Consider the following 27,666-nt stretch of genomic DNA (forward strand, 5'->3'; position numbering starts at 1 on the left):
GTTGTCTTTTACAAAAATCTTCTTCTCTGAAACTACTGAGACAAATTTAACCATACTTGGCCATAATCATTATTAGGGTATCTAGTTTGAAAAATTTGTCCGATGACCCCACCTGCCAACCATCATGGCTGACTTGGTTAAAAATAGAACATAGGGGTAAAATGCAGTTTTTGGTTTATATCTCTGAAACTAAAGCATTTAGAGCAAATCTCACAGGTGACAAAAATGTTCATCAGATTGAGATTTATCTGCCTTCAAATTTTCAGACGAATCCGACAAACCGTTGTTGGGTTGCTGCCCTGAGTAAGTAATTTTACAGAAATTTTGCAGTTTTTTGTTATCTTAGGTATCATTATAATATCTAATATCTAATACTATTAATTATGATTTTAACCTTATTTTACATGATTTCCAAAGCATCAGTAAATACAGGTGAGCAACACAGGCTCTTGAGAGCCTCTAGTTTCAGTCAAATTTGTCAACTGTCTACCTAATATTATACAATAATAAAATGAGTACTTGTGGCATGATTGCCAATGAGATAACTTTGTACCAGAGACCAAAGGGCAGGTGGATGAGTACTGAAAATTGTCTCTTGTCCTCGACATCAGGAATACTGATATAAGCATTTTTTATCGTAAAATACTTACTTACAGATTGTGGTTTGAAAGTATATTTCTTTCCTAGTAGAAATTTATATCCATTTCTAGTACATTTCTAACAAACTTTTGGTACATTGTAAGTCTCCGTTCACTTTATTTTTAATGTTTTGCAGCTAAAAGTATTATTTCAAATTGGACAGTGTTCAGCAGCAAGTATTACAATGTGATTTGGATGAGATTAAAAGATATATATCTTGAGGCACATACTGACCCATAGAATAAAGAGAAGAAGGAAAGACAGTGAAAAACAGGAAATATTTGAAAGGGTAAACATTTATTTTTCAAAAAAAAAAACTGATTATGGTCTTCTTAAATTTCATTACTGTGATAAAGATTTATGTTAATTTCCATCAGGAAATTGGTATACCTTATTTCATATTAATTGGTACAAAATATGCTTTACAACCAAATATAGTGTATAAAAATAAAGAAATATTGTGTTTTAAGTAAACAATATAAAAAAATATCCTGTTCTGCAATTGAGTAAAAAGAACCATTTCATTGAAGGAACTGGGATGTATAAGTAATCTCCCACACATTGCGCTTACTAAGATTTGATTTCATTCAAATTTGTCAACTGTCTACCTAATATTTTACAATAATAAAATGGGTACATGTGGCATGATTGCCAATGAGATAACTTTGTACCAGAGACGAAAGGCAAGTGGATGAGTACTGAAAATTGTCTCTTGTCCTCTACATCAGGAATACTTATATAGGCATTTTTATACGACCGCAAAAAAATTTTTGTGGTCGTATATTGGTATGACGTCGTCGTCCGAAGACACATTGGTTTTCGCACTCTAACTTTAGTTTAAGTGAATGGATCTCTATGAAATTTTACCACAAGGTTCAATACCACTAAAGGAAGGTTGGGATTGATTTTGGGGGTTATGGTACCAACAGTAAAGGAATTAGGGGCCAAAAAGGGGCCAAAAATAAGCATTTTTGTAACTTCCAGACATAACTTGTGTGTTAGTGTATGGATCTCTCTGACATTGTACCACAAGGTTCCTTATCACAAAAGGAATGCTGGGATTGATTTTGGGGGTAATTGCCTCAAAATTTTAGGAATTAGGGGCCAAAAAAGGGGCAATAAAAAAAAGCATTTTTCTAGTTTCATGACAATAACTTGTGTGTAAGTGTATGGATCTTTCTGAAATTGTACTACAAGGTTCCATATCACAAAGGGAAAGCTGGAATTGTGTTTGGGGGTAATTGCCGAAACGTTTAGGAATTTGGGGCCAAAAAGGGGCCAAAAATAAGCATTTTTCTAGTTTCCAGACAATAACTTGTGTTCAAGTGTATGTATCTCTCTGAAATTGTACTGCAAGGTACCATACCACAAAGGGAAGGCTGGGATTGATGATGGGGGTAATTGCCTCAATATTTTATGAATTAAGGGCCAAAAAGGGGCAAAAAACAAGCATTTTTCTAGTTGCAGGACAATAACTTGTGTGTAAGTGTATGGATCTTTCTGAAATTGTACTACAAGGTTCCATATCACAAAGGGAAAGCTGGGTTTGAGTTTGGGGGTAATTGCCCTAAACGTTTAGGAATTTTGGGCCAAAAAGGGGCCAAAAAACACATTTGTCTAGTTTCCAGACAATAACTTGTGTTCAAGTGTATGGATCCCTCTGAAATTGTACTGCAAGGTACCATACCACAAAGGGAAGGCTTGGATGAATCATAAGGGGGTTCAAAAAATTTTGGGGGGGATTTTTTTTTCATTTGTTTCTTTTTTTCCTTTTTTTTTTCTTTTTAAATTTTCCATTTTAAGTTGGTTATTTCTGATTTATATTTAAAAGCAAATAATCATGATATGGTAGGAGATACACACCAAACAGGATGTGTAAATTATTATATAATAAGTATTGTGCAATAGCAAGAAATTTTCAATTGCACAGTATTGCACAATAGCAAGAAATGTTCAATTGCACAGTATTGCGCAATAGCAAGAAATCTTCAATTGCACAATATTGCGCAATAGCAAGAAATATCCAATAGCACAATATTGCGCAATAGCAAGAAATTGTCAATTGTACAGTATTGCGCAATAGCAAGAAATATTTAATTGCACAGTATTGTGCAAAAGAAGATACTTCGTATAAATTGCTTATTTCTTGACCAATTTCAATGGGGTTTTATTCTTGAATTCTTGGGGTTCTTTAATATGCTGAATCTAACTGTGTATTTAGTTTGTGGATTTTGGGCCCTGTTTTTAAATTGGTCCACATTGAGTTCCAAAGGGTCTAAAATTAAACTTTGTTTGATTTCGTCAAAAAATTGAATTATTGGGGTTCTTTGATATGCCGAATCTAACCGTGTATTTAGATTCTTAATTTTTGGTTCCGTTTTCAAATTGGTCTACATTAAGGTCCAAAGGGTCCAAAATTAAACTTAGTTTGATTTTAACAAAAATTGAATTCTTAGGGTTCTTTGATATGCTGAATCTAAACATGTATTTAGATTTTTGATTATGGGCCCAGTTTTCAAGTTGGTCCAAATGGGGGTCTAAAATTAAACTTTGTTTGATTTCAACAAAAATTGAATATATGGGGTTCTTTGATATGCTGAATCTAACCATGTATTTAGATTTTTGATTTTTGGGCCCCGTTATCAACTTTGTCCACATTGAGGTCAAAAGGGTCCAAAATTAAACTTTGTTTGATTTCATCAAAAATTGAATTCTTGGGGTTCTTTGATATGCTGAATCTAACCATGTATTTAGATTTTGGATATTGGACCATAATAGGTGAATGTCCAATTTAAAATTTTCAAGTTCTTAGACCACATTCATTCTGTGTCAGAAACCTATGCTGTGTCAAATATTTAATCACAATCCAAATGCAAAGCTGTATCAAGCTTGAATGTTGTGTCCATACTTGCCCCAACTGTTCAGGGTTCGACCTCTGTGGTCGTATCAAGCTGCACCCTGCGGAGCATTTTATTTATCGTAAAATACTTACTTACGGATTGTGGTTTGAAAGTATATTTCTTTCCTAGTAGAAATTTATATCCATTTCTAGTACCTTTCTAACAAACTTTTGATAAGTCTCCATTCACTTTATTTTTAATGTGTTGCAGCCAGAGTTATTTTTTCAAATTGGACAGTGTTCAGCCACAAGTATTACAATATGATTTGGATGGAACAAAAGCAATGCAAATATCATGATGCACATACTGACCCATAGAATAAAGAGAAAGAAAGATAGTGAAAAACAGGAAATATTTGAAAGGGTAAACATTTATTTTTTTAATCTAATAGACTGATTATGACCTTATTAGATTTCATTACTGTGATAAAGATTTATGTTAATTTCCATCAGGAAATTGGTATACCTTATTTCATATAAATAGGTACAAAATTTGCTGTACAACCAAATATAGTGTATAAAATTTCAGAAAAATTGCATTTTAAGTAAACAATGTAAAAAAATATCATGTTCTGCAATTGAGTAAAATTTTAAGATTCATTTCATATAAGGAACTGGGATGTTTAAGGAATCTCCCACACATTGCACTTACTAAGATTTTATTTCATTCAAATTTGTCAACTGTCTACCTAATATTTTACAATAATAAAATGAGTACTTGTGGCATGATTGCCAATGAGATAACTTTGTACCAGAGACCAAAGGGCAAGTGGATGAGTACTGAAAATTGTCTCTTGTCCTCTACATCAGGAATACTTATATAGGCATTTTTTATCGTTAGATACTTACTTACGGATTGTGGTTTAAAGTATATTTCTTTCCTAGTAGAAATTTATATCCATTTCTAGTACCTTTCTAACAAACTTTTGATAAGTCTTCATTCACTTTATTTTTAATGTTGCAGCTAGAGTTATTATTTCAAATTGGACAGTGTTCAGCCGCAAGTATTACAATGTGATTTGGATGAGATCAAAAGCAATGCAAATATCATGATGCACATACTGACCCATAGAATAAAGAGAAAGAAAGATAGTGAAAAACAGGAAATATTTGAAAGGGTAAACATTTCTTTTTTTAATCTAATAGACTGATTATGACCTAATTAGATTTCATTACTGTGATAAAGATTTATGTTAATTTTATCATCAGGAAATTGGTATACTGTAAATTCAGAAATTATTGCGATGTTTTTATTATTGCGAAAAATGCGACAGGGTTATAATCGCAATAATTTAAACTCGCATTTTAAAACTTTGTACATGAATTAAACAGGATTTTTCACAATATCGCAAAAATTAAAATCGCATTTTAGTCTAAAATGACAAAATCGCAATAATAAATGCACGCAATAATTTCTTAATTTACAGTACCTTATTTCATATTAATTGGTACAAAAATATGCTTTCATTACTGTGATAAAGATTTATGTTAATTTTATCATCAGGAAATTGGTATACCTTATTTCATATTAATTGGTACAAAAATATGCTGTACAACCAAATATAGTGTATAAAATTTCACAAAAATTGTGTTTAAGTAAACAATGTAAAAAATATCCTGTTCTGCAATTGAGTAAAGAGTCATTTCATATAAGGAACTGGGATGTATAAGTACTCTCCCACACATTGTGCTTACTAAAATTTAATTTCATTCAAATTTTTCAACTGTCTACCAAATATTTTACAATAATAAAATGAGTACTTGTTGCATGATTGCCAATGAGATAACTTTGTAGCAGAGACCAAAGGGCAAGTGGATGAGTACTGAAAATTGTCTCTTGTCCTCGACATCAGGAATACTGATATAAGCATTTTTTATCATAAAATTCTTACTTACAGATTGTGGTTTGAATGTATATTTCTTTCCTATTAAAAATTTATATCAATTTCTAGTACCTTTCTAACAAGTTTTTGATATGTCTCCATTCATTTTATTTTTATACGACCGCAAAAATTAAAAAATTTTTGGTCGTATATTGGTATGACGTTGGCGTTGTCGTCGTCCGAAGACACATTGGTTTTCGCAATCTAACTTTAGTTTAAGTCAATGGATCTCCATGAAATTTTACCATAAGGTTCAATACCACAAAAGGAAGGTTGGGATTGATTTTGGGGGTTATGGTACCAACAGTTAAGGAATTAAGGGCCAAAAAGGGGCCAAAAATAAGCATTTTTGTAACTTCCAGACATGACTTGTGTGTTAGTGTATGGATCTCTCTGACATTGTACCACAAGGTTCCATATCACAAACGGAATGCTGGGATTGATTTTGGGGGTAATTGTCGCAAAATTTTAGGAATTAGGGGCCAAAAAAGGGGCAAAAAACAAGCATTTTTCTAGTTTCTTGATAATAACTTGTGTGTAAGTATATGGATTTTTCTGAAATTGTACTATAAGGTTCCATATCACAAAGGGAAAGCTGGAATTGAGTTTGGGGGTAATTGCCCAAAACGTTTAGGAATAAGGGGCCAAAAAGGGGCCAAAAATAGCATTTTTCTAGTTTCCAGACAATAACTTGTGTTCAAGTGTATGGATCTCTCTGAAATTGTACTGCAAGGTACCATACCACAAAGGGAATGCTGGGATTGATTTTGGGGGTAATTGCCTCAAAATTTTAGGAATTAGGGGCCAAAAAGGGGCAAAAAAACAAGCATTTTTCTAGTTTCAGGACAATAACTTGTGTGTAGGTGTATGGATCTTTATGAAATTGTACTACAAGGTTCCATATCACAAAAGGAAAGCTGGGTTTGAGTTTGGGGGTAATTGCCCTTAACGTTTTGGAATTTGGGGCCAAAAAGGGGCCTAACAACAAGCATTTTTCTAGTTTCCAGACAATAACTTGTGTTCAAGTGTATGGATCTCTCTGAAATTGTACTGCAAGGTACCATATATACCACAAAGGGAAGGCTGGGATTGAGTTTGGGGGTAATTGCCTCAAAATTTTAGGAATTAGTGGCCAAAAAGGGGCAAAAAACAAGCATTTTTCTAGTTTCAGGACAATAACTTGTGTGTAAGTGTATGGATCTTTATGAAATTGTACTACAACGTTCCATATCACAAAAGGAAAGCTGGGTTTGAGTTTTGGGGTAATTGCTCTAAACGTTTAGGAATTTGGGGCCAAAAAGGGGCCTAAAAACAAACATTTTTCTAGTTTCCAGACAATAACTTGTGTTCAAGTGTATGGATCTCTCTGAAATTGTACTGCAAGGTACCATACCACAAAGGGAAGGCTGGGATTGAGTTTGGGGGTGATGAATCATAAGGGGGTTCAAAAAATTTAGTGGAGGGATTTTTTTTTTCTTTAAAATTTTCCATTTTAAATTGGTTATTTCTGATTTATATATAAAAGCAAATAATAATGATATGGTTTGAATAGGTAAATTAAAAATTTTTAAGTTCTTAGACCACATTCATTCTGTGTCAGAAACCTATGCTGTGTCAAGTATTTAATCACAATCCAAATTCAGTGCTGTATCAAGCTTGAATGTTGTGTCCATACTTGCCCCAACTGTTCAGGGTTCGACCTCTGTGGTCGTATCAAGCTGCGCCCCAGCGGAGCATTTTATTAATGTTTTGCAGCTAGAGTTATTATTTCAAATTGTGAAAAAGGCAGATATTCAGTGTGAATTTTTGCCAAGAAAGACCAACAGGTTTGTAGGTTATTATGAATAGAATTGAGAATGGAAATTGGGAAATGGTCAAAGAGCAGAAAACAGTGCAAGGCCACCAATGGGTCTTCAACACGGCGATAAAATTCTGCACTTGGAGGTGGGCTTCAACTGGCCCCTAGACAAAAATGTGTACCAGTTCGTGAAAATTGATGTCACACTTAACTATAAAACATTAAAATGAATTAAAATTAAAAACCGTACAAGACTAACAAAGTCCGGAGGCTCCTGACTTGGGACAGGCGCAAAATTACACTGGTATGAAACATGTTTAGTGAGATCTTAACCCTCCTCCTATACCTCTAGCCAATGTAGAATTAACAAACCCTTGCCAATATGCACAGTAAAACTCAAAGAAGTCTGAGTCCGATGTCAAAATAGGTAACAAAAGAAACTAAACACTCGACTCCAATCTTAATTGACTAGGATTGTCAGTTTTCCTATCCACGGTCGGTGGTTTTCTCCGGGCACTCTGGCTTCCTCCACCAATAAAAACTGGCCGCCACGAAATAGCCCAAAAGCGGTGCTTAAAAGTGGCATTAAAACACCAAAAATTTAAAAAAAATCAAATATATCAAATTTAGTATAATTATATTATTTGTTATACCCCACTTAGGGGTATTATGTTTTTCGGTCTGTGCATCCATTCGTTCATCCATCCGTCTGTTTGTTCGTTCATCCGTCTGTCCCGCTTCAGGTTGAAGTTTTTGGTGAAGGTAGTTTTTGATGAAGTTGAAGTCCAATCAACTTGAAACTTAGTACATATGTTCCCTATGATATGATCTTTCTAATTTTAGTGCCAAATTAGAGTTTTTACCCCAATTTCACGGTCCACTGAACATAGAAAATGATAGTGCGGGTGGGTCATCCGTGTACTATGGACACATTCATGTTTTTCATAAAATATAGCCTTGTTTTTTTTTAATCAGTAAATATGGAACATGAACTCATTGTTGATGAAAAGATACATAAATGTAGTCATGAAGAAAAATGATTTAGTTCGCCAATGGTGAGAATTTTTCTTGGCAATCTATCAGAGGGAACATTGTAAAAGTTTTCTTGGCTTCATTGAAAGGGTATAATCAGTTACTGTTGATTCATTCAAGATCGTGGGATACCAATTTTCGTGGATTTCGTGGGTACAGGGCAACCATGAATTTCTATGTTCAACGAACTACAAATATTCTATAGGAATGATTGCAGACTTTGACAAAACCACGAAATAAAATATCAACGAAAATGCGAGTTTTCCTTAAACCACGAAAATTGGTACCCATGAAAATAAATTAATTCACAGTATGCATAAGTAACAGATAACTTCAATCAATTGCATGTAGACACTCAGGTCCAGACATGTATTGGTCTTGTTAATGGTCTGACACCTGAGTTTTTATGTTTCATTGATCAGACAATAATTTTTGTTTAGTTAATAGCCATTTCAAACAAAATTCATTTTGATTTCATTTTAAATCAACCTTTTTCATCACATTAATTTTAGTTTTGAGAATGATTTGTATTCATTTTAGGTAAACCTTGTGCACCTGAAGGTCATGGTTATGTGATGGCAGATGGATTTATTCACGCTGAAGTGACAGCAAGTATGTTTAATGTTTCCATCATTAAATTTATTTTAGGTAAATCTTTTTTCGCCTGAAGGTCCTGATTACATGATGGCAGATGGTTTAATCCAACCTGAAGAAACAGGAAGTATGTTTAATATTTCTTTGATTAAATTAACAAATTTCATACATATTCCATTTTCAAAAATTTTATTAATATTCCTTTTTTTCAAAATTTATTCACATCATGAAATTTCTGTTTTTTTTTCAGTTTGTAAATAGATATAAGAAGATGTGGTATGAGTGCCAATGAGACAACTCTCCATCCAAGTCAAAATTTATAAAAGTAAACCATGACATGTCAAAGTGAGGTCTTCAACACGGAGCCTTGGCTCACACCGAACAGCAAGCTATAAAGGGCCCCAAAAATTACTAGTGTAAAACCATTCAAACAGGAAAACCAACGGTCTAATCTATATAAAAAAAGAAGAAACAAGAAACACTTATGAACCACATCAACAAACGACAACTACTGAACATCAGATTCCTGACTTAGGACAGGTGCAAACAATTGCAGCGGGTTTAAACGTTTTAATGGTACCAAACCTTCACCCTTATCTGAAACAATAGTGTAACATCACAACATAGAAAGACACACTATAAAGTATCAATTGAAATGGCTTAGCTCAATCAAAAGACATATTAACACCAGTGAACATACACTGTAAGTCTTTTTTGCCTAAATGTTAATTGTTTTGAGAACATCATTGAAATATAGATCTTTAAAATGATCATTTCCTGCAGACACAATCATCTTAAGTTATGATTTCTGACCACAATAATTAAAAGTAAAACATGAAACGAGTGTCCAATGATTTGACAAACTACAAAATGTTGGCAAGGTGACCACATTGACCCAAATTTTGGCTCACACCGAACAGCAAGTTATAAAGGGCCCCAAAAATTACTAGTGTAAAACCATTCAAACAGGAAAACCAACGGTCTAATCTATATAAAAAACGAGAAACAAGAAACACTTATGAACCACATCAACAAACGACAACTACTGAACATCAGATTCCTGACTTAGGACAGGTGCAAACAATTGCAGCGGGTTTAAACGTTTTAATGGTACCAAACCCTTATCTGAAACAATAGTGTAACATCACAACATAGAAAGACACACTATAAAGTATCAATTGAAATGGCTTAGCTCAATCAAAAGACATATTAACACCAGTGAACATACACTGTAAGTCTTTTTTGCCTAAATGTTAATTGTTTTGAGAACATCATTGAAATATAGATCTTTAAAATGATCATTTCCTGCAGACACAATCATCTTAAGTTATGATTTCTGACCACAACAATTAAAAGTAAAACATGAAACGAGTGTCCAATGATTTGACAAACTACAAAATGTTGGCAAGGTGACCACACTGACCCAAATTTCATCAATATTCCAGTTTCAAAAATTGTTTACCTCATGAAATATCCTTTTTTAGCTCACCTGGCCCGAAGGGCCAAGTGAGCTTTTCTCATCACTTGGCGTCCGTCGTCCGTCGTCCGGCGTTGTCCGTCGTCGTCGTTAACTTTTTACATTTTGAACTTCTTCTAGAGAACCACTGAATGGAATGAAACCAAACATGGCATGAATGTTCCTTATGAGGTGCTGACCAAGTGTTGTTACTTTGTAGCGGATCCATCATCCAAGATGGCCGCCAGGGGGGGACTTAGTTTAACATAGGACCCTATTGGAAATACATACAAATGTCTTCTTTTAGAGAACCAGTGAATGGAATGAAACGAAACATGGCATGAATGTTTCTTATGAGGTGCTGACCGAGTGTTGTTACTTTGAAGCCGATCCATAATCCAAGATGGCCGCCAGCGGGGGAATTAGTTTAACATATGACCCTATGGGAAATAAATACAAATGTCTTCTTTTAGAGAACCAGTGAATGGAATGAAACGAAACATGGCATGAATGTTTCTTATGAGGTGCTGACCGAGTGTTGTTACTTTGAAGACGATCCATAATCCAAGATGGCCGCCAACGGGGGAATTAGTTTAACATAGGACCCTATGGGAAATACATTCAAATGTCTTCTTTTAGAGAACCACTGAATGGAATGAAACCAAACATGGTATGAATGTTCCTTATGAGGTGCTGACAAAGTGTTGTTACTTTGAAGCTGATCCATCATCCAAGATGGCCGCCAGCGGGGGACTTAGTTTAACATGGGACCCTATGGGAAATACATACAAATGTCTTCTTTAGAGAACCACTGAATGGAATGAAACCAAACATGGCATGAATGTTTCTTATGAGGTGCTGACCGAGTGTTGTTACTTTGAAGACGATCCATAATCCAAGATGGCCGCCAACGGGGGAATTAGTTTAACATAGGACCCTATGGGAAATACATTCAAATGTCTTCTTTTAGAGAACCACTGAATGGAATGAAACCAAACATGGTATGAATGTTCCTTATGAGGTGCTGACAGAGTGTTGTTACTTTGAAGCTGATCCATCATCCAAGATGGCCGCCAGCGGGGGACTTAGTTTAACATGGGACCCTATGGGAAATACATACAAATGTCTTCTTTTAGAGAACCAGTGAATGGAATGAAACGAAACATGGCATGAATGTTTCTTATGAGGTGCTGACCGAGTGTTGTTACTTTGAAGACGATCCATAATCCAAGATGGCCGCCAACGGGGGAATTAGTTTAACATAGGACCCTATGGGAAATACATTCAAATGTCTTCTTTTAGAGAACCACTGAATGGAATGAAACCAAACATGGTATGAATGTTCCTTATGAGGTGCTGACAGAGTGTTGTTACTTTGAAGCTGATCCATCATCCAAGATGGCCGCCAGCAGGGGACTTAGTTTAACATGGGACCCTATGGGAAATACATACAAATGTCTTCTTTAGAGAACCACTGAATGGAATGAAACCAAACATGGCATGAATGTTCCTTATGAGGTGCTGACCAATTGTTGTTACTTTGAAGTTGATCCATCATCCAAGATGGCCGCCAGCAGGGGACTTAGTTTAACATTGGACCCTATGGGAAATACATACAAATGTCTTCTTTTAGAGAACCAGTGAATGGATTGAAAGAAACATGGCATGAATGTTTCTTATGAGATGCTGACTGAGTGTTGTTACTTTGAAGCCGATCCATAATCCAAGATGGCCGCCAGCAGGGGACTTAGTTTAACATGGGACCCTATGAGAAATACATACAAATGTCTTCTTTTAGAGAACCACTGAATGGAATGAAACCAAACATGGCATGAATGTTCCTTATGAGGTGCTGACCGAGTGTTGTTACTTTGAAGCCAATCCATAATCCAAGATGGCCGCCAGCGGGGGAATTAGTTTAACATATGACCCTATGGGAAATACATACAAATGTCTTCTTTTAGAGAACCAGTGAATGGAATGAAACGAAACATGGCATGAATGTTTCTTATGAGGTGCTGACCAAGTGTTGTTACTTTGAAGATGATCCATAATCCAAGATGGCCGCCAGCGGGGGAATTAGTTTAACATAGGACCCTATGGGAAATACATTCAAATGTCTTCTGTTAGAGAACCACTGAATGGAATGAAACCAAACATGGTATGAATGTTCCTTATGAGGTGCTGACCGAGTGTTGTTACTTTGAAGCTGATCCATCATCCAAGATGGCCGCCAGCGGGGACTTAGTTTAACATGGGACCCTATGGGAAATACATACAAATGTCTTCTTTAGAGAACCACTGAATGGAATGAAACCAAACATGGCATGAATGTTCCTTATGAGGTGCTGACCAATTGTTGTTACTTTGAAGTTGATCCATCATCCAAGATGGCCGCCAGCAGGGGACTTAGTTTAACATTGGACCCTATGGGAAATACATACAAATGTCTTCTTTTAGAGAACCAGTGAATGGATTGAAAGAAACATGGCATGAATGTTTCTTATGAGATGCTGACTGAGTGTTGTTACTTTGAAGCCGATCCATAATCCAAGATGGCCGCCAGCAGGGGACTTAGTTTAACATGGGACCCTATGAGAAATACATACAAATGTCTTCTTTTAGAGAACCACTGAATGGAATGAAACCAAACATGGCATGAATGTTCCTTATGAGGTGGTGACCGAGTGTTGTTACTTTGAAGCCGATCCATAATCCAAGATGGCCGCCAGCGGGGGACTTAGTTTAACATAGGAGCCTATGGGAAATACATACAAATGTCTTCTTTTAGAGAACCACTGAATGGAATGAAACCAAACATGGCATGAATGTTCCTTATGAGGTGCTGACCATGTGTTGTTACTATGAAGCTGATCCATCATCCAAGATGGCCGCCAGCAGGGGACTTAGTTTAACATTGGACCCTATGGGAAATACATACAAATGTCTTCTTTTAGAGAACCAGTGAATGGATTGAAAGAAACATGGCATGAATGTTTCTTATGAGATGCTGACTGAGTGTTGTTACTTTGAAGCCGATCCATAATCCAAGATGGCTGCCAGCAGGGGACTTAGTTTAACATGGGACCCTATGAGAAATACATACAAATGTCTTCTTTTAGAGAACCACTGAATGGAATGAAACCAAACATGGCATGAATGTTCCTTATGAGGTGCTGACCGAGTGTTGTTACTTTGAAGCCAATCCATAATCCAAGATGGCCGCCAGCGGGGGAATTAGTTTAACATATGACCCTATGGGAAATACATACAAATGTCTTCTTTTAGAGAACCAGTGAATGGAATGAAACGAAACATGGCATGAATGTTTCTTATGAGGTGCTGACCAAGTGTTGTTACTTTGAAGACGATCCATAATCCAAGATGGCCGCCAGCGGGGGAATTAGTTTAACATAGGACCCTATGGGAAATACATTCAAATGTCTTCTGTTAGAGAACCACTGAATGGAATGAAACCAAACATGGTATGAATGTTCCTTATGAGGTGCTGACCGAGTGTTGTTACTTTGAAGCTGATCCATCATCCAAGATGGCCGCCAGCGGGGACTTAGTTTAACATGGGACCCTATGGGAAATACATACAAATGTCTTCTTTAGAGAACCACTGAATGGAATGAAACCAAACATGGCATGAATGTTCCTTATGAGGTGCTGACCAATTGTTGTTACTTTGAAGTTGATCCATCATCCAAGATGGCCGCCAGCAGGGGACTTAGTTTAACATTGGACCCTATGGGAAATACATACAAATGTCTTCTTTTAGAGAACCAGTGAATGGATTGAAAGAAACATGGCATGAATGTTTCTTATGAGATGCTGACTGAGTGTTGTTACTTTGAAGCCGATCCATAATCCAAGATGGCCGCCAGCAGGGGACTTAGTTTAACATGGGACCCTATGAGAAATACATACAAATGTCTTCTTTTAGAGAACCACTGAATGGAATGAAACCAAACATGGCATGAATGTTCCTTATGAGGTGGTGACCGAGTGTTGTTACTTTGAAGCCGATCCATAATCCAAGATGGCCGCCAGCGGGGGACTTAGTTTAACATAGGAGCCTATGGGAAATACATACAAATGTCTTCTTTTAGAGAACCACTGAATGGAATGAAACCAAACATGGCATGAATGTTCCTTATGAGGTGCTGACCATGTGTTGTTACTATGAAGCTGATCCATAATCTAAGATGGCCGCCAGCGGAGGACTTAGATTAACATGGGACCCTATGAGAAATACGTACAAATGTTTTCTTTTAGAGAACCATTGAATGGAATGAAACCAAACATGGCATGCATGTTCCTTTTGAGGTGCTGACCAAGTGTTGTTACTTTGAAGCTGATCCTTCATCCATGATGGCTGCCAGATGGGGACAATGTTTAACAAAGGACCCTATGGACAATACATACAAATGTCTTCTTTTAGAGAACCACATACTTAATGGATTGAAACCAAACATGGCATGAATGTTCTTTATAAGGTGCTGACTAAGTTTTTTGACTTTGAAGCTGATCCTTCATCCATGATGGCCGCCAATGGGGGGGACTTCCTTTAACATAAGACTCTATGGGAAATACATACAAATGCTTCTTCTAGAGGTGCACTGAATGGAATGAAACCAAAACATGGCATAAATGTTTCTTATGAGGTGCTGATTAAGTGTTGCTACTTTGTTGCCCATTTACTGTTCAAGATGGCCACCAGGTTTTTTTTTATTAAATAACAGGACCAATATTAAACCAAATTTGGACTCACTCATTATTAGGGTATCTGTTATGATTTTAATCTATTTTTACATGATTTCCAAAACCAAAGTAGAATCAGGTGAGCGACTCAGGCTCTTGAGAGCCTCTAGTTTTTTAAAGTTAAATCTTTTAAACTGACAAGTTTTGTTGTTTTCAGAACATTATTGAAATATAGATTCTTATAATAGAGTTCGTGAAATTTTAATTTTCATACCCCCGCTTTAAAAAAGTGGGGTATACTGTTTTACCTCTGTATGTCCGTTCATCCGTCTATCCATCAGTCCATCCATCAGTCCGTCCATCTGTCCAATGAATATTTTTTCGTCGCATCTTTCTCAGGAACTACATCATAAGGATTTCTAAAATTTGGTTTCAGGGTTTATATGAGTCAGCTATATATACTATGTGATGCATTTTCAGATTCATCACTCAACAACTTTCTGTTTACCTTTTCTCAGGAACTACAATACAAGGATTTCTGAAATTTGGTTTCAGCGTTTATATAAGTCAGCTATACCCTGTGATGCGTATTCAGATTCATCACTCAACAACTCCCTGTTTATCGAACACTTACATTATTTTACACATGAGTAGCCAAGTTGAAAATTTTCTTCACATTTTTCTCAGGAACAATAATACAAGGATTTCAGAAATGTGGTTTCAGGGTTTATATAAGTCAGCTATACCGTGTGATGCGTTTTCAGATTCATCACACAACACCTTCCTGTTTACTGAAATATTTGGGCGGGTGTATCATCAATGAGCAGTTGTTTCACTTGTTTTATCTTTCTGGCTAAATAATTTAAAGTTATGATTTCTGATCACAATAAGTTAAACAGGAAACCAGTGAAGTGTGCAAAAAACAGTTCTTAGAAATTATGTTGGTTCCAAGATACAACAGGAAAGTATTCCACTTTTTCACTTGTGCTTACTATATCTCTAGGTGATAAAGAAGATGTTGCTAAAACAAAGACAGTAGAAATGAAGACGCATAATGTAAGACAATGATTTTTTTCAATAATTTCAATTATTTGCTGAATTTAAAGTAATTAGATCAATTATAACACTGAAATTTGTTAACATTGAACAGCTAGAAAAAAATGAAATTTGTGTAAGCAGAGGTTCTGTATCCAGTTATATATGTTCATTGTATTTGATTTGATAGTTTAACCTGAAATCAATAAAAATCAAAATACGTCAATATACAAATTCACAAGTAGCTTTTTGAAAAGAGCTTTTGAATTGGCTACATGAAACAATACAATACATTTTAAAACAAGATAAATACACACATACATACATCCAGTGTTTAATACAAAAGCACTGAAATTAAGGCACTAGGCATATCTTAAGCAGCATGATATCACAGTATTTGAACTTTAAATAAAGCAATGAAATGTGGGCTTGGATTGCACTGGCATAAGCTGCCATTCCACATAGATGTTAAATTTAAAATCTTTTGTTACTTTGTCTCTAATCTGAAATAGCTTGACATCTCATGTCCCAATCATTACTGTCAACTGACCTGATTTTTGTAGATCACACCTGGGAATTCAATATGTATATATATCTGTTGGAGAAATGAGTGTCCCTTAACTATTTGTAACCATTTAATTTTGTTATCCCTTTTAATCCATGTGGTCTACAAATGTTGCACAGAATGTAAGCAACAGTGATATCTTCTTTTTCATTACCTGCCTCTTGTGTATTAAGGACCACATTTGCTATAACTGATTTCTTGTTATAGTTGGGGTTTATAATACTCAGTATTAAAAGAAAGTGTGAAGAAAACAATAAGAGGACATTACTTTATGTTGATATTTATACCCCCTCTTTAAAAAAGTGGGGGTATACTGTTTTATTTTACCCCAGCTTTAAAAAAGTAGAGGTATACTGTTTTACCTCTGTCTGTCCGTCCATCCATCCGTCCGTCCGTCCGTCCGTCCGTCAGTTGGTCTGTCCCATGAATATTTTTCTCAGGAACTACATCATAAGGATTTCTGAAATTTGGTTTCAGGGTTTATATGAGTCAGCTATATATACTATGTGATGCATTTTCAGATTCATCACTCAACAACTTCCTCTTTACCAAACACTTGCAACATTTTACATATGACATCCAAGTTGAAAATTTTCGTCACATTTTTCTCAGGATCTACATTACAAGGATTTCTGAAATTTAGTTTCAGGGTTTATATAAGTCAGCTTTACCGTGTGATGTATTTTCAGATTCATCACTCACCAACTTCCTGTTTCCTGAACACTTACAACATTTTACACATGACATCCAAGTTAAAAATTTTCGTCACATTTTTCTCAGGAACTTCATTACAAGGAATTCTGAAATTTGGTTTCAGGGTTTATATAAGTCAGCTTTACCGTGTGATGTATTTTCAGATTCATCACTCACCAACTTCCTGTTTCCCGAACACTTACAACATTTTACACATGACATCCAAGTTGAAAATTTTCGTCACATTTTTAAAAACTACATAACAAGGATTTCTGAAATTTGGTTTCAGGGTTTAGATAGGTCAGCTTTACTGTGTGATGCGTTTTCAGATTCATCACTCAACAACTTCCTGTTTACTGAACACTTACATCATTTTACACATGACATTCAAGTTGAAAATTTTCGTCACATTTTTCTCAGGAACTACAATACAAGGATTTCTGAAATTTGGTTTCAGGGTTTGTATAAGTCAGCTTTACTTGTGTGATGCCTGTCAGGTTCATCTCTCAACAACTTCTTGTTTACCGTCAAGTATTTGGGCGGGGGTATCATCAGTGAGCAGTAGCTCGCAGTTTCACTTGTTGTTATTTAAAAAGATAGAGTTCTGCTGAAAATTCTCTCTTGCACTATGTCACATACATCAATTTTGTTTTTGTATATATTTTTTAATCAAGAATGCATGAGTCTCTGATATTTTATGACTTCGAACTCAAAAGTTTGTTTAGTTCAGCTTTGTTTCATCAGAAAATGCTTCGAAAGGATACTGTGGATTCTTTATTAAGTCTCCCAAACGAAGTTTGGGAAGACTTATTGGTTTTGCTCAGTTCTTATTATTAAGGTCTTTCCTTTCTTAATGGAAAGACCTAACTGTATTTCGTTTGTTTTTTTTCCTCCGCCGTTTTCAAAGTCAAACGTCAAGAAAAGTACGTAACATATCAAAATGATCTTTGGTACCAAGTATCGCTACTCTTCATAAACTATAAGAGTTAGCGGCAAATGGTTTTTTTTTTAAATGTTTCTTGCCACATGTCGCAACTTTAAATAATTTTAACCGAAGCGATCCAGTGACTTCTTATAGGAGTTATTTCCCCTTGAATATTTTACTTTTCAATATGCATATGAATCTCATGAACCGTAAGTTGTAAAGACCTAGGGTCTTTTGATTTGAGATCATTGGACCATAACTTGAAAATATAGGTCAAGGTCAAAGGTCAAGATCATATTATAGATTTTTATATGTCTTTGATTTCCCTATAATTCTCAAACGGTTATAGATAGAGAAAATTTAAATAGTGAAAAATGCTTGGTACTTCAAGGGGCAACTTTGTTACATTATGATTGTATTAGTTTTACCATTATGTAAGGGACATAACCCCCATTGACGGTTTACTAAAAGACATTATTAGGCAAATCTCTTTAACCAAAGGTCCTAGACCCATAATGTCTTTTGCAATGGCATTGTGGACCACTGACCTTGACCAAGGTCACAAGGTCAAAGGTCAAGGTCATGTCAAAAAAGGCAAATTATGTGTTTTTGACCTTATTTAAAGGGTTTGATGTGTGTTTTAATGCTTTTGTAGGTTGACATTGACCTTTAACCTTCCTACTTGTTAAGTGATCTCTCAAAAGATAAATCCCATGTGTTTAGATATAGTATTTAGGCTTTCAATTCCGTTTTTGCATGATCAAAGTGGATCCATTCTCTGTGTTAACCAACCAACCAACCAACTAACTAACTAACTAACCAACCAACTAACCAATCAATCAATCAACCAATCAATCAATCAATCAATCAATCAATCAATCAATCAATCAATCAATCAGTCAATCAATAATCAACCAACCATTCAATCAATCATTGCATGCATACATGTTTCCGTCTCATGTGTTTAATATGGGGTAAAAGATCTCATTTGTTTTTTTTTTTGCTTGTTTCAAGAGACCACCATATCCCATATGTTAAATTTATTAACCAACCAACCAACCAATCAATCAACCAATCAATCAATAAACCAACAAACAAATCAACCAATCAATCATTTAGTGTATGCATGTTCCCGTCTTATGTGTTTAATACGGGGTCCAAGATCTCCTTTGTTTCTTTTTCGCTTGTTTCAAGGGACCCTATCCCACGTGTTTAATTAACCAACCAACCAACTAACCAACCAACCAACCAACCAACCAATCAATCAAACAATCAATCAAACAATCAATCAGTCAGTAAGTCAATCATTGCATGCATGTTTCTGTCTCATGTGTTTAATATGGGGACCAAGATCTTATTTGTTTCTATTTCGATTGTTTGAAGAGACCATATCCCACGTGTTTAATCAATTAATTAATTAATTGATCAATCAATCAATCAATAATCAACCAACCAATAAACAACCAACCATTCAATCAATCATTGCATGCATACATGTTTCCGTCTCATGTGTTTAATATGGGGTCCAAGATCTCATTTGTTTCTTTTTCGCTTGTTTCAAGAGACCATATCCCACATGTTAAATTAACCAACCAATCAATCCATAAACCAACCAACCAACCAACCAATCAATCATTCATTCATTGTATGTATGTTTCCATCTCATGTGTTTAATATTGTATTTACATCTCTTCTGAAGAAAAAAAAATCCACATGCTTGTTATCAGATGTTCTGGGAAACTACATGTCCAATTGACCCCAACATTTGCAGTCAGCAGGGTATACATGTATTACATCTTCATAAAACAACGTGGTGCAGATATCTCCCAAGAATTTTCCTCGAGAAAAGAAATTGCAATGCCGTAAAAATCGCTTGCTAGTTCCGTAAATCTCAGTGAAATCCTTCAATAAAATGTCCGCTCCTAGATTGAAATACAAATCTGTGTTACAAACTGCTGCTGAAAAATGTACATTGTATGAAAATAATCAATAAACGTGTTTTAAAGTTACACAGGATCAATTAAATCCAAAGCATGCACTGCTCGTGAACTGTGATCGAAACGTCAATTACCTACAATGACAAAAGAAATACATTGTGTGTATTCTGTCGCTATACATGTTGTCTGTCCAACGTCCCCACCTAAAAAGAAATAAAAATACTAAGTTTTCGCTATTATAAAGCTTCGTCACGTGACGCCACAATCTGGCGCGAGACAAAGACGCGCGCGGGACCTAAAATAGAATAAAAACTTTCCAAACTAAATATAGAAACTTAACCAACACACTAATATGGACCTTTCAAAGAAACAAACAAACAAACAAACAAACAAACAAACAAACAAACATACATACACATATATCAATCAATCATGTTTCAGAAGGGGGAAAGACCGTTTACAATTGCTTTTTAAAGCAATTGATTTATATAATTCTTCTTCTTCTTCTGCCGCTTTTAAATTTCAACTTGTCCGCCCCGTTCTCCAAAACCGCTTGTCAGATTAACTTAGGGTTTCACAATATGTTAGACTAACATGTCTAGTGGTGCAATCAGGGTTTTGTTTGTGCAATAGGGTTTATAAAGGGGTACTTTGAGGGGCAAAAAGAAAGGAGGGTTTTACTATAGAACCCTATGGGATTTTATTTTTTAAAATTTTCAAATGAATATAAATTGAAAACCGTTTGTGATAGACACAATATTTTTAATTGAAATGTTCTAAATGATAAAGCACATTAAATGAAATACAGGGTTAGTCCCCAGGGGTCACCCCCACCCCCTGCCATTTAAGAAAGTTCTGATACCTTGTAAGTGGTCAAGATCCCCACCCCTAAACCATATATATTCTGGTTTGTCATGCTAAGATGGTTTGAATGATATACAGGGTTAGTCCCCAGGGGTCATCCCGACCCCCTGCCATTTGCGAAAATTCTAATATCTTTTAAATGGTTGAGATTCCCACCCCTAAACCATATATATTCTGGTTTGTCATGCTAAGATGGTTTGAATGATATACAGGGTTAGTCCCAAGGGGTCATCCCGAACCCCTGCCATTTGAGAAAGTTCTCATATCTTGTAAGTGGTCAAGATCACCACCCCTAAACCATATATATTCTGGTTTGTCATGTTAAGATGGTTTGAATGATATACAGAGTTAGTCCCCAGGGGTCATCCCGACCCCCTGCCATTTGAGAAAGTTCTCTTATCTTGTAAATGGTCGAGATCCCCACCCCTAAACCATATATATTCTGGTTTGTCATGATAAAGCACATCAAATGAAATAAAGGGTTAGTCCCCAGGGGTCACCCCCACCCTCTGCCATTTAAGAAAGTTCTAATATCTTGTAAGTTGTCAAGATCCCCACCCCTAAACCATATATATTCTGGTTGGTCATGCGAAGATGGTTTGAATGATATACAGGGTTAGTCCCCAGGGGTCATCCCGACCCCCTGCCATTTGAGAAAGTTCTAATATCTTGTAAATGGTCAAGATCCACACCCCTAATCCATATATATTCCTGTTTGTCATGTCTCGAACATTTGAATGACGTATAGGGTCAGTCCCTAGGGATTCCCCCCACCCCCAATGTTCTAGTATCTTGTAAATGGTCGAGATCCCCACCCCTAAACCATATATATTCTGGTTTGTCATGCGAAGATGGTTTGAATGATATACAGGGTTAGTCCCCAGGGGTCATCCCTACCCCCTGCCATTTGAGAAAGTTCTTATATCTTGTAAATGGTCGAGATCCCCACCCCTAAACCATATATATTCCTGTTCGTCATGTCTTGAACATTTGAATGACATATAGGGTCAGTCCCCAGGGGTTCCCCCACCCCCAATGTTCTAGTATCTTGTATTAAAATGGTCGAGATCCCCACAACTAAACCATATATATTCAGGTTTGTCATGCTAAGATGGTTTGAATGATATACATGGTTGGTCCCCAGGGGTCATCTCTACCCCCTGCCATTTGAGAAAGTTCTAATATCTTGTAAATGGTCGAGATCCCCACCCCTAAACCATATATATTCCTGTTCGTCATGTCTAGAACATTTGAATGACGTATAGGGTCAGTCCCCAGGGGTTCCCACCACCCCCAATGTTCTAGTATCTTGTTAATGGTCGAGATCCCCACCCCTAAACCATATATATTCAGGTTTGTCATGCCAAGATGATTTGAATGATATACAGGGTTAGTCCCCAGGCATCACTAATGCATATAACTTTATTGGACCAAACCAATTTTCACTGGACTTTGCCCAATGTCAGGCGACCCTTGGAATAAGAATTATGGGAGCTTCGTTTGGGAGACTTCGTAACAGCATCCTGTTACAATCATTTCTTGTTATTCATGAAATTCCAATCTTTGTGTATTTTGTGGATATAAATGTTGAATAAAGTGTAAATTTTCTTTTGTCTTGTATACAGACTTTGGAAAAAGAACAAAATCAAATATCCACAAAACCATAAACTTTCCTTAATCCACAAAAATTGGTATCCACAAAATAACTTCTTTCTATTCTTATTTCAGATTTCATATGATTTTTCAAAATTGGATTTTTCCGATGAAGAAGATATTCCTCCACCACCATTACCCTCTCAGTTCATAGCACCTGTTCTACCACCAAACTGGAAAGATGCCAAGGACTCAACGGGCAAAACCTATAATTTCAATGTCTTAACTAGGTAATGATGTAATATAGGCTTTATATTCAGTAAAATTTATCAGTTTTGAAAATTGAGTTTTCAAGAAGTAGACAGCTTTTTGGCCAGGTTTGATACAATTTAAAAAAAATGGCTAAAATGTATGGTAATGTTTGGCAGATTGGCGGTTGGGCAGGGACATCTGGATACCTAATTTGTGTAATCAACTTGTGTAATTAACTCCTCCTACAGTTTTCAATCCAGATTCCTGAAACTTCACAGAAAGATTGCACATATGTTGAAGTTTTGCACATGATCTTTTTTATTTATTTGTTAGGAAAGAGACTTTAAGTTGTTACATATAATGTGCAATTACTGTAAATGCTAGTATAAATGAATGAAATGTGAAATTTTTAGCTCACCTGGGCCAAAGGGCCAAGTGAGCTTTTCTCATCACTTGACGTTCGTCGTCCGTTGTCCTTCGTTGTCGTCCGTCGTTAACTTTTACAAAAATCTTCTCTGAAACTACTGGGCCAAATTTAACCAAACTTGGCCACAATCATCATTGGGGTATCTAGTTTAAAAATGTGTCCGATGACCTGGCCCGCCAACCAAAATGGCCACCATGGCTAAAAATAGAACATAGGGGTAAAATGTAGATTTTGGCTTATATCTCTGAAACCAAAGCATTTAGAGCAAATCTGACATGGGTAAAATTGTTCATCAGGTCAAGATCTATCTGCCCTGAAATTTTCAGACAAATCAGACAACCTTGTTGTTGGGTTGCTGCCCCTGAATTGGTAATTTTAAGGAAATTTTGCAGTTTTTGTCGAGTCTGTGACTTTTTCGTCGTTGGCGGCGTCCACAAATATTCACCCTGTGGTTAAAGTTTTTGAAATTTTAATAACTTTCTTAAACTATTCTGCATTTCAACCAAACTTGGACAGAAGCTTGTTTATGATCATAAGATAGTATCCAGAAGAAAATTTTGTAAATAAAAAATCCTTTTTTTTCCGTATTTTACTCATAAATGGACTTAGTTTTTCTGCCAGTTAACATTACATTCACTCTGTGGTTAAAGTTTGTGAAATTTTAATAACTTTCTTAAACTATCCTAGATTTGTACCAAACTTGGACAGAAGATTGTTTATAATCATAAGATAGTATCCAGAAGAAAATTTTGTAAAAAAAAAAAATCCTGTTTATCCGTATTTTACTCATATATGGACTTAGTTTTTCTGTCAGTTAACATAACATTCACTCTGTGGTTAAAGTTTTTCAAATTTTAATAACTTTCTTAAACTATCCTGGATTTGTACCACACTTTGACAGAAGCTTGTTTGTAATCATAAAATATTATTCAAAAGTAAATTTTGTTAAAAAAAAAATCCTGTTTATCCGTATTTCACTTATAGATGGACTTAGTTTTTCTGCCAGTTAACATTACATTCACTCTGTGGTTGAAGCTTTCAAATTTTTAATAACTTTCTTAAACTATCCTGGATTTGTATCACACTTGTACAGAAGCTTCTTTATGATCAAAAGCTAGTTTCTAGAAGGAAATTTTGTGAAAATTTATTTCCTGTTTTTCTGTATATTACTTATAGATGGACTTAGTTTTATTCCAGTTATCATTTCGTACAGTCTGCAGTTAAAGTTTTTAAAACATTTATTAGATTCATAAACCTTCTTGGATTTTTACCAAACTTGAACAGAACTTCTTACAATCAAAAGATAGTATCTAGAGGAAAAATTTTTAATAATTTTTTCCCCATTTTTGTTGAGCCTGCGACTAACAGCAAAAGTAGGCGAGACACTGTGTTCCACGGAACCCTTACAAATTTTTGGTTATTATCTTGAATATTATTATAGATAGAGATAAACTGTAAACAGTAATAATGTTCAGCAAAGTAAGATCTACTAATAAGTCAACATGACCAAAATGGTCAATTGACCCCTGAAGGAGTTATTGCCCCTTAAAGTAAATTTTTAACAATTTTTCGTGAATTTTTGTAATCTTTTGCAAAAATGTTCTCCTCTGAAACTACTGAGACAAATTTAACTAAACTTGGCCACAATCATCATTAGGGTATCTATTTTAAAAAATGTGTCTGATGACCCAGCCTGCCAACCAACATGGCTGACATGGCTTAAAATAGGACATAATGGGAAATGCAGTTTTTGGCTTATATCTCTGAAACTAAAGCAAAAGTATAATGGTTTCATTATTTCATGCATCAATTGTAAACAAAAATATCAGGTGAGCGACACAGGCTCCTTGGAGCCTCTAGTTACTCATGTTAAATTTGTCTTTTCAACAGTTTTCTCAATTTTCATTACAACAATTAAACAGATAAGAGGAAAACTGATATTTACGTAAGTTTATTAAGATGTGAACAGTTCACAGAACTACTTTTAGTAAACTACTTACGCTTAACAAATGGTGATAAATTGTATCCTCTTTTTGTACTGTGTGTTTAACCTTTAATCAATACCCAATATGTCTTTTATTTATTCATTTCTATGGCAAATCTAATCTTAAAAACACATATGACATGCATCACAGTCACAAATAAATTCACATATAATTTGTGCTTTAGGAAACACTGTGGACTCCTCCAAAAGTTGATGATCAGTTCTCTAGACAGGTTAACACATATATGGATATTCCTTATAATTCTAGCAATGTAAGTATACTCCTTATTTCAAACATTTAAAGATCTCCGAATCCCGATGGTCTTACTGCTGTGCAAAGGTTTGAAGGTGAAGTGCGATTTTGATTACGCTGAAGTGCAATTGTAGCATTGTGAGTTGTCTTGTTGATAGCTGAAGTGCAATTGTGGTAACGCGGAAGTTCGATGGATCACATAAAGTATATTTTCAATATAGAAGACAATTTGTTTGTAAGAAGCATTTTTTTGACTTTTTTCGGTTAAGAAGGGGATTATAAAACCCATATATTAAAGGAAACGAGGAGTGATTGGCGTAAAAGGGAGAGTCAACCTTCTGTAGCAGATTTTTTTTCTGAAAATCTACAAGTTCTTTTTTACGTATGATGGAGCGTGGCATTCTTTGATTACACACAGGATCGTAGACAGCGCAAAAAGAAACTCATTAGAAGAACGACGTAAATATGAAATGTTAACCCAGAATTATGTTCACATGCAGAAAATCAAAGAGGACAATCACTCATTTAATATGCAACCAAAACTAAGGACATACATAGAAAATAACAAATTCAATTTATATACTAACCACTTAAAAAAGCTTCCTCTCATAATAATTGAACGTCTGTTGATTTTAAACAACCATCACACATTATATAGACCATTGCACATCAGCAAATGGTCATTCTCACTTCAGCGTGACCATCGCACATCAACTTGACCATCGCACATCAGCATCCCCATCTCACCTCCGAGTCCTACACATTTACACAGGAATAATTTTAAACCAAAAGTTGAACATTTTTCATTCTTTAGAAAATAAAGATGATAATGTGAGACCAAGTTGTCAATTGAATATGAAAGTTAAATAAAGGACATTGAAAACCATGGACTCAAGTAAATGAGTAAAACGATAGTTAGAAAACCACAATACTGTGTGAGACGATAGTGAAAACAATCTGATTTAAACTGATATGGATTTTTGTTATATTGTGATCATATACAGAAGCAACAGATTAAGTTTGTTGTAGTTGATTTATTTTGTTTACAGAAGTAGACATGCTAAATTGAAAAATTACTATTTCTCGAAAGTAGGTTAACACTGCAAGGATTTATATAATTTATGCTGTCAATTTAATATCATTTGTGATGTACCAATTTTTTAAGGATTTTATAGGTACAGGTAAACCACAAATATAAAGGTTACACAAACAACGAAGTTCCCTCCGTTTGAATGCAGAATCAGGTATCCAAAACAATATGATTTGTTCTTTATCTCAGAAAATTGATACCAATGAGCGAAAATTAAAATTTTGACACTTGAACTTTATAAAAGAACTTTATGAAAAATGTTAATGATTGTTTATATTAAAATATTGCTACTAGTCTGTTAACACTGAGGTTGTGAGTCCAAACCTCACACATAGCAGGTGTGTTTGACTCCAATCCTAATTGACTAGGATTGCCAATATAGTCATAGTGCTGTAAGTGGTGTTAAACACCAACAATCAATTTATCAACCAATCAAATATTGCATTATTCTTAGAATTTGGATTTTTGTAATTGTAGGATGCAGCTATTTCAAGAAAAGAATCCAAAAACACTGAGAGGAGTAGAGACGGTGTACCAGCAAGTGAAACTATAACCTTAAAATCTAAAAATGCCCACTTGTCACCAGCTGCAGGTTCAGAGAAATTAATTGCACCTCTATATACTGCAACACCTATTTTTGATATTTTAGAGCACTTGTAAGTTACTATTTATACAGCAAATTTGTGAATATAACGATACATAAAGATAATAAAAGAGAATCACCTATAATATTTGATACCTGTATTACAACAGACCACATCCACCACCAACTAAATCTTAAGAAAAATTTCTAAAAACAACTGATAGCCCATGATCCAGATAGCCTGACTTAATATAGGGATGGCACAAAATGTGGTGGGGATAAAACAGTTTTATTTGGTTTTTGTCTATCTGGACGATATTTCATTTCACTGAAATGCACAAATGAATTCCTTATTAGAGCAGAAACTACCAACAGGATGACCACTAACTAGAAACGATTTACATATAATTTGGCAGGTAGGATTAAGATATGTTGTTGGTATGATACTGCTGCTCAA

At 35.3% G+C, this 27,666-nt stretch overlaps 2 long non-coding RNA genes across 2 annotated transcripts in view; both read left to right on the plus strand.

Moving 5' to 3' along the window:
* The first annotated feature begins 1,383 nt into the window (after positions 1 to 1,383).
* LOC127730517 (uncharacterized) overlaps positions 1,384 to 27,666 on the plus strand; it is a 34,159-nt gene continuing 7,876 nt past the window's right edge. Inside the window, exons 1-2 of the long non-coding RNA XR_007995142.1 lie at positions 1,384 to 2,157; positions 5,995 to 6,316. This is a non-coding gene — a long non-coding RNA (uncharacterized LOC127730517). The remainder of the gene's footprint in view (positions 2,158 to 5,994; positions 6,317 to 27,666) is intronic.
* Positions 22,762 to 27,276, plus strand: LOC127730518 (uncharacterized). The gene is made up of 3 exons (XR_007995143.1): positions 22,762 to 22,910; positions 25,469 to 25,555; positions 27,104 to 27,276. It is a non-coding gene; the product is annotated as an uncharacterized LOC127730518 (long non-coding RNA).

This window comes from Mytilus californianus, unplaced genomic scaffold (assembly GCF_021869535.1).
Source record: "Mytilus californianus isolate M0D057914Y unplaced genomic scaffold, xbMytCali1.0.p SCAF_2, whole genome shotgun sequence".
In the NCBI taxonomy this organism is placed as follows: Eukaryota; Metazoa; Mollusca; class Bivalvia; order Mytilida; family Mytilidae; genus Mytilus; species Mytilus californianus.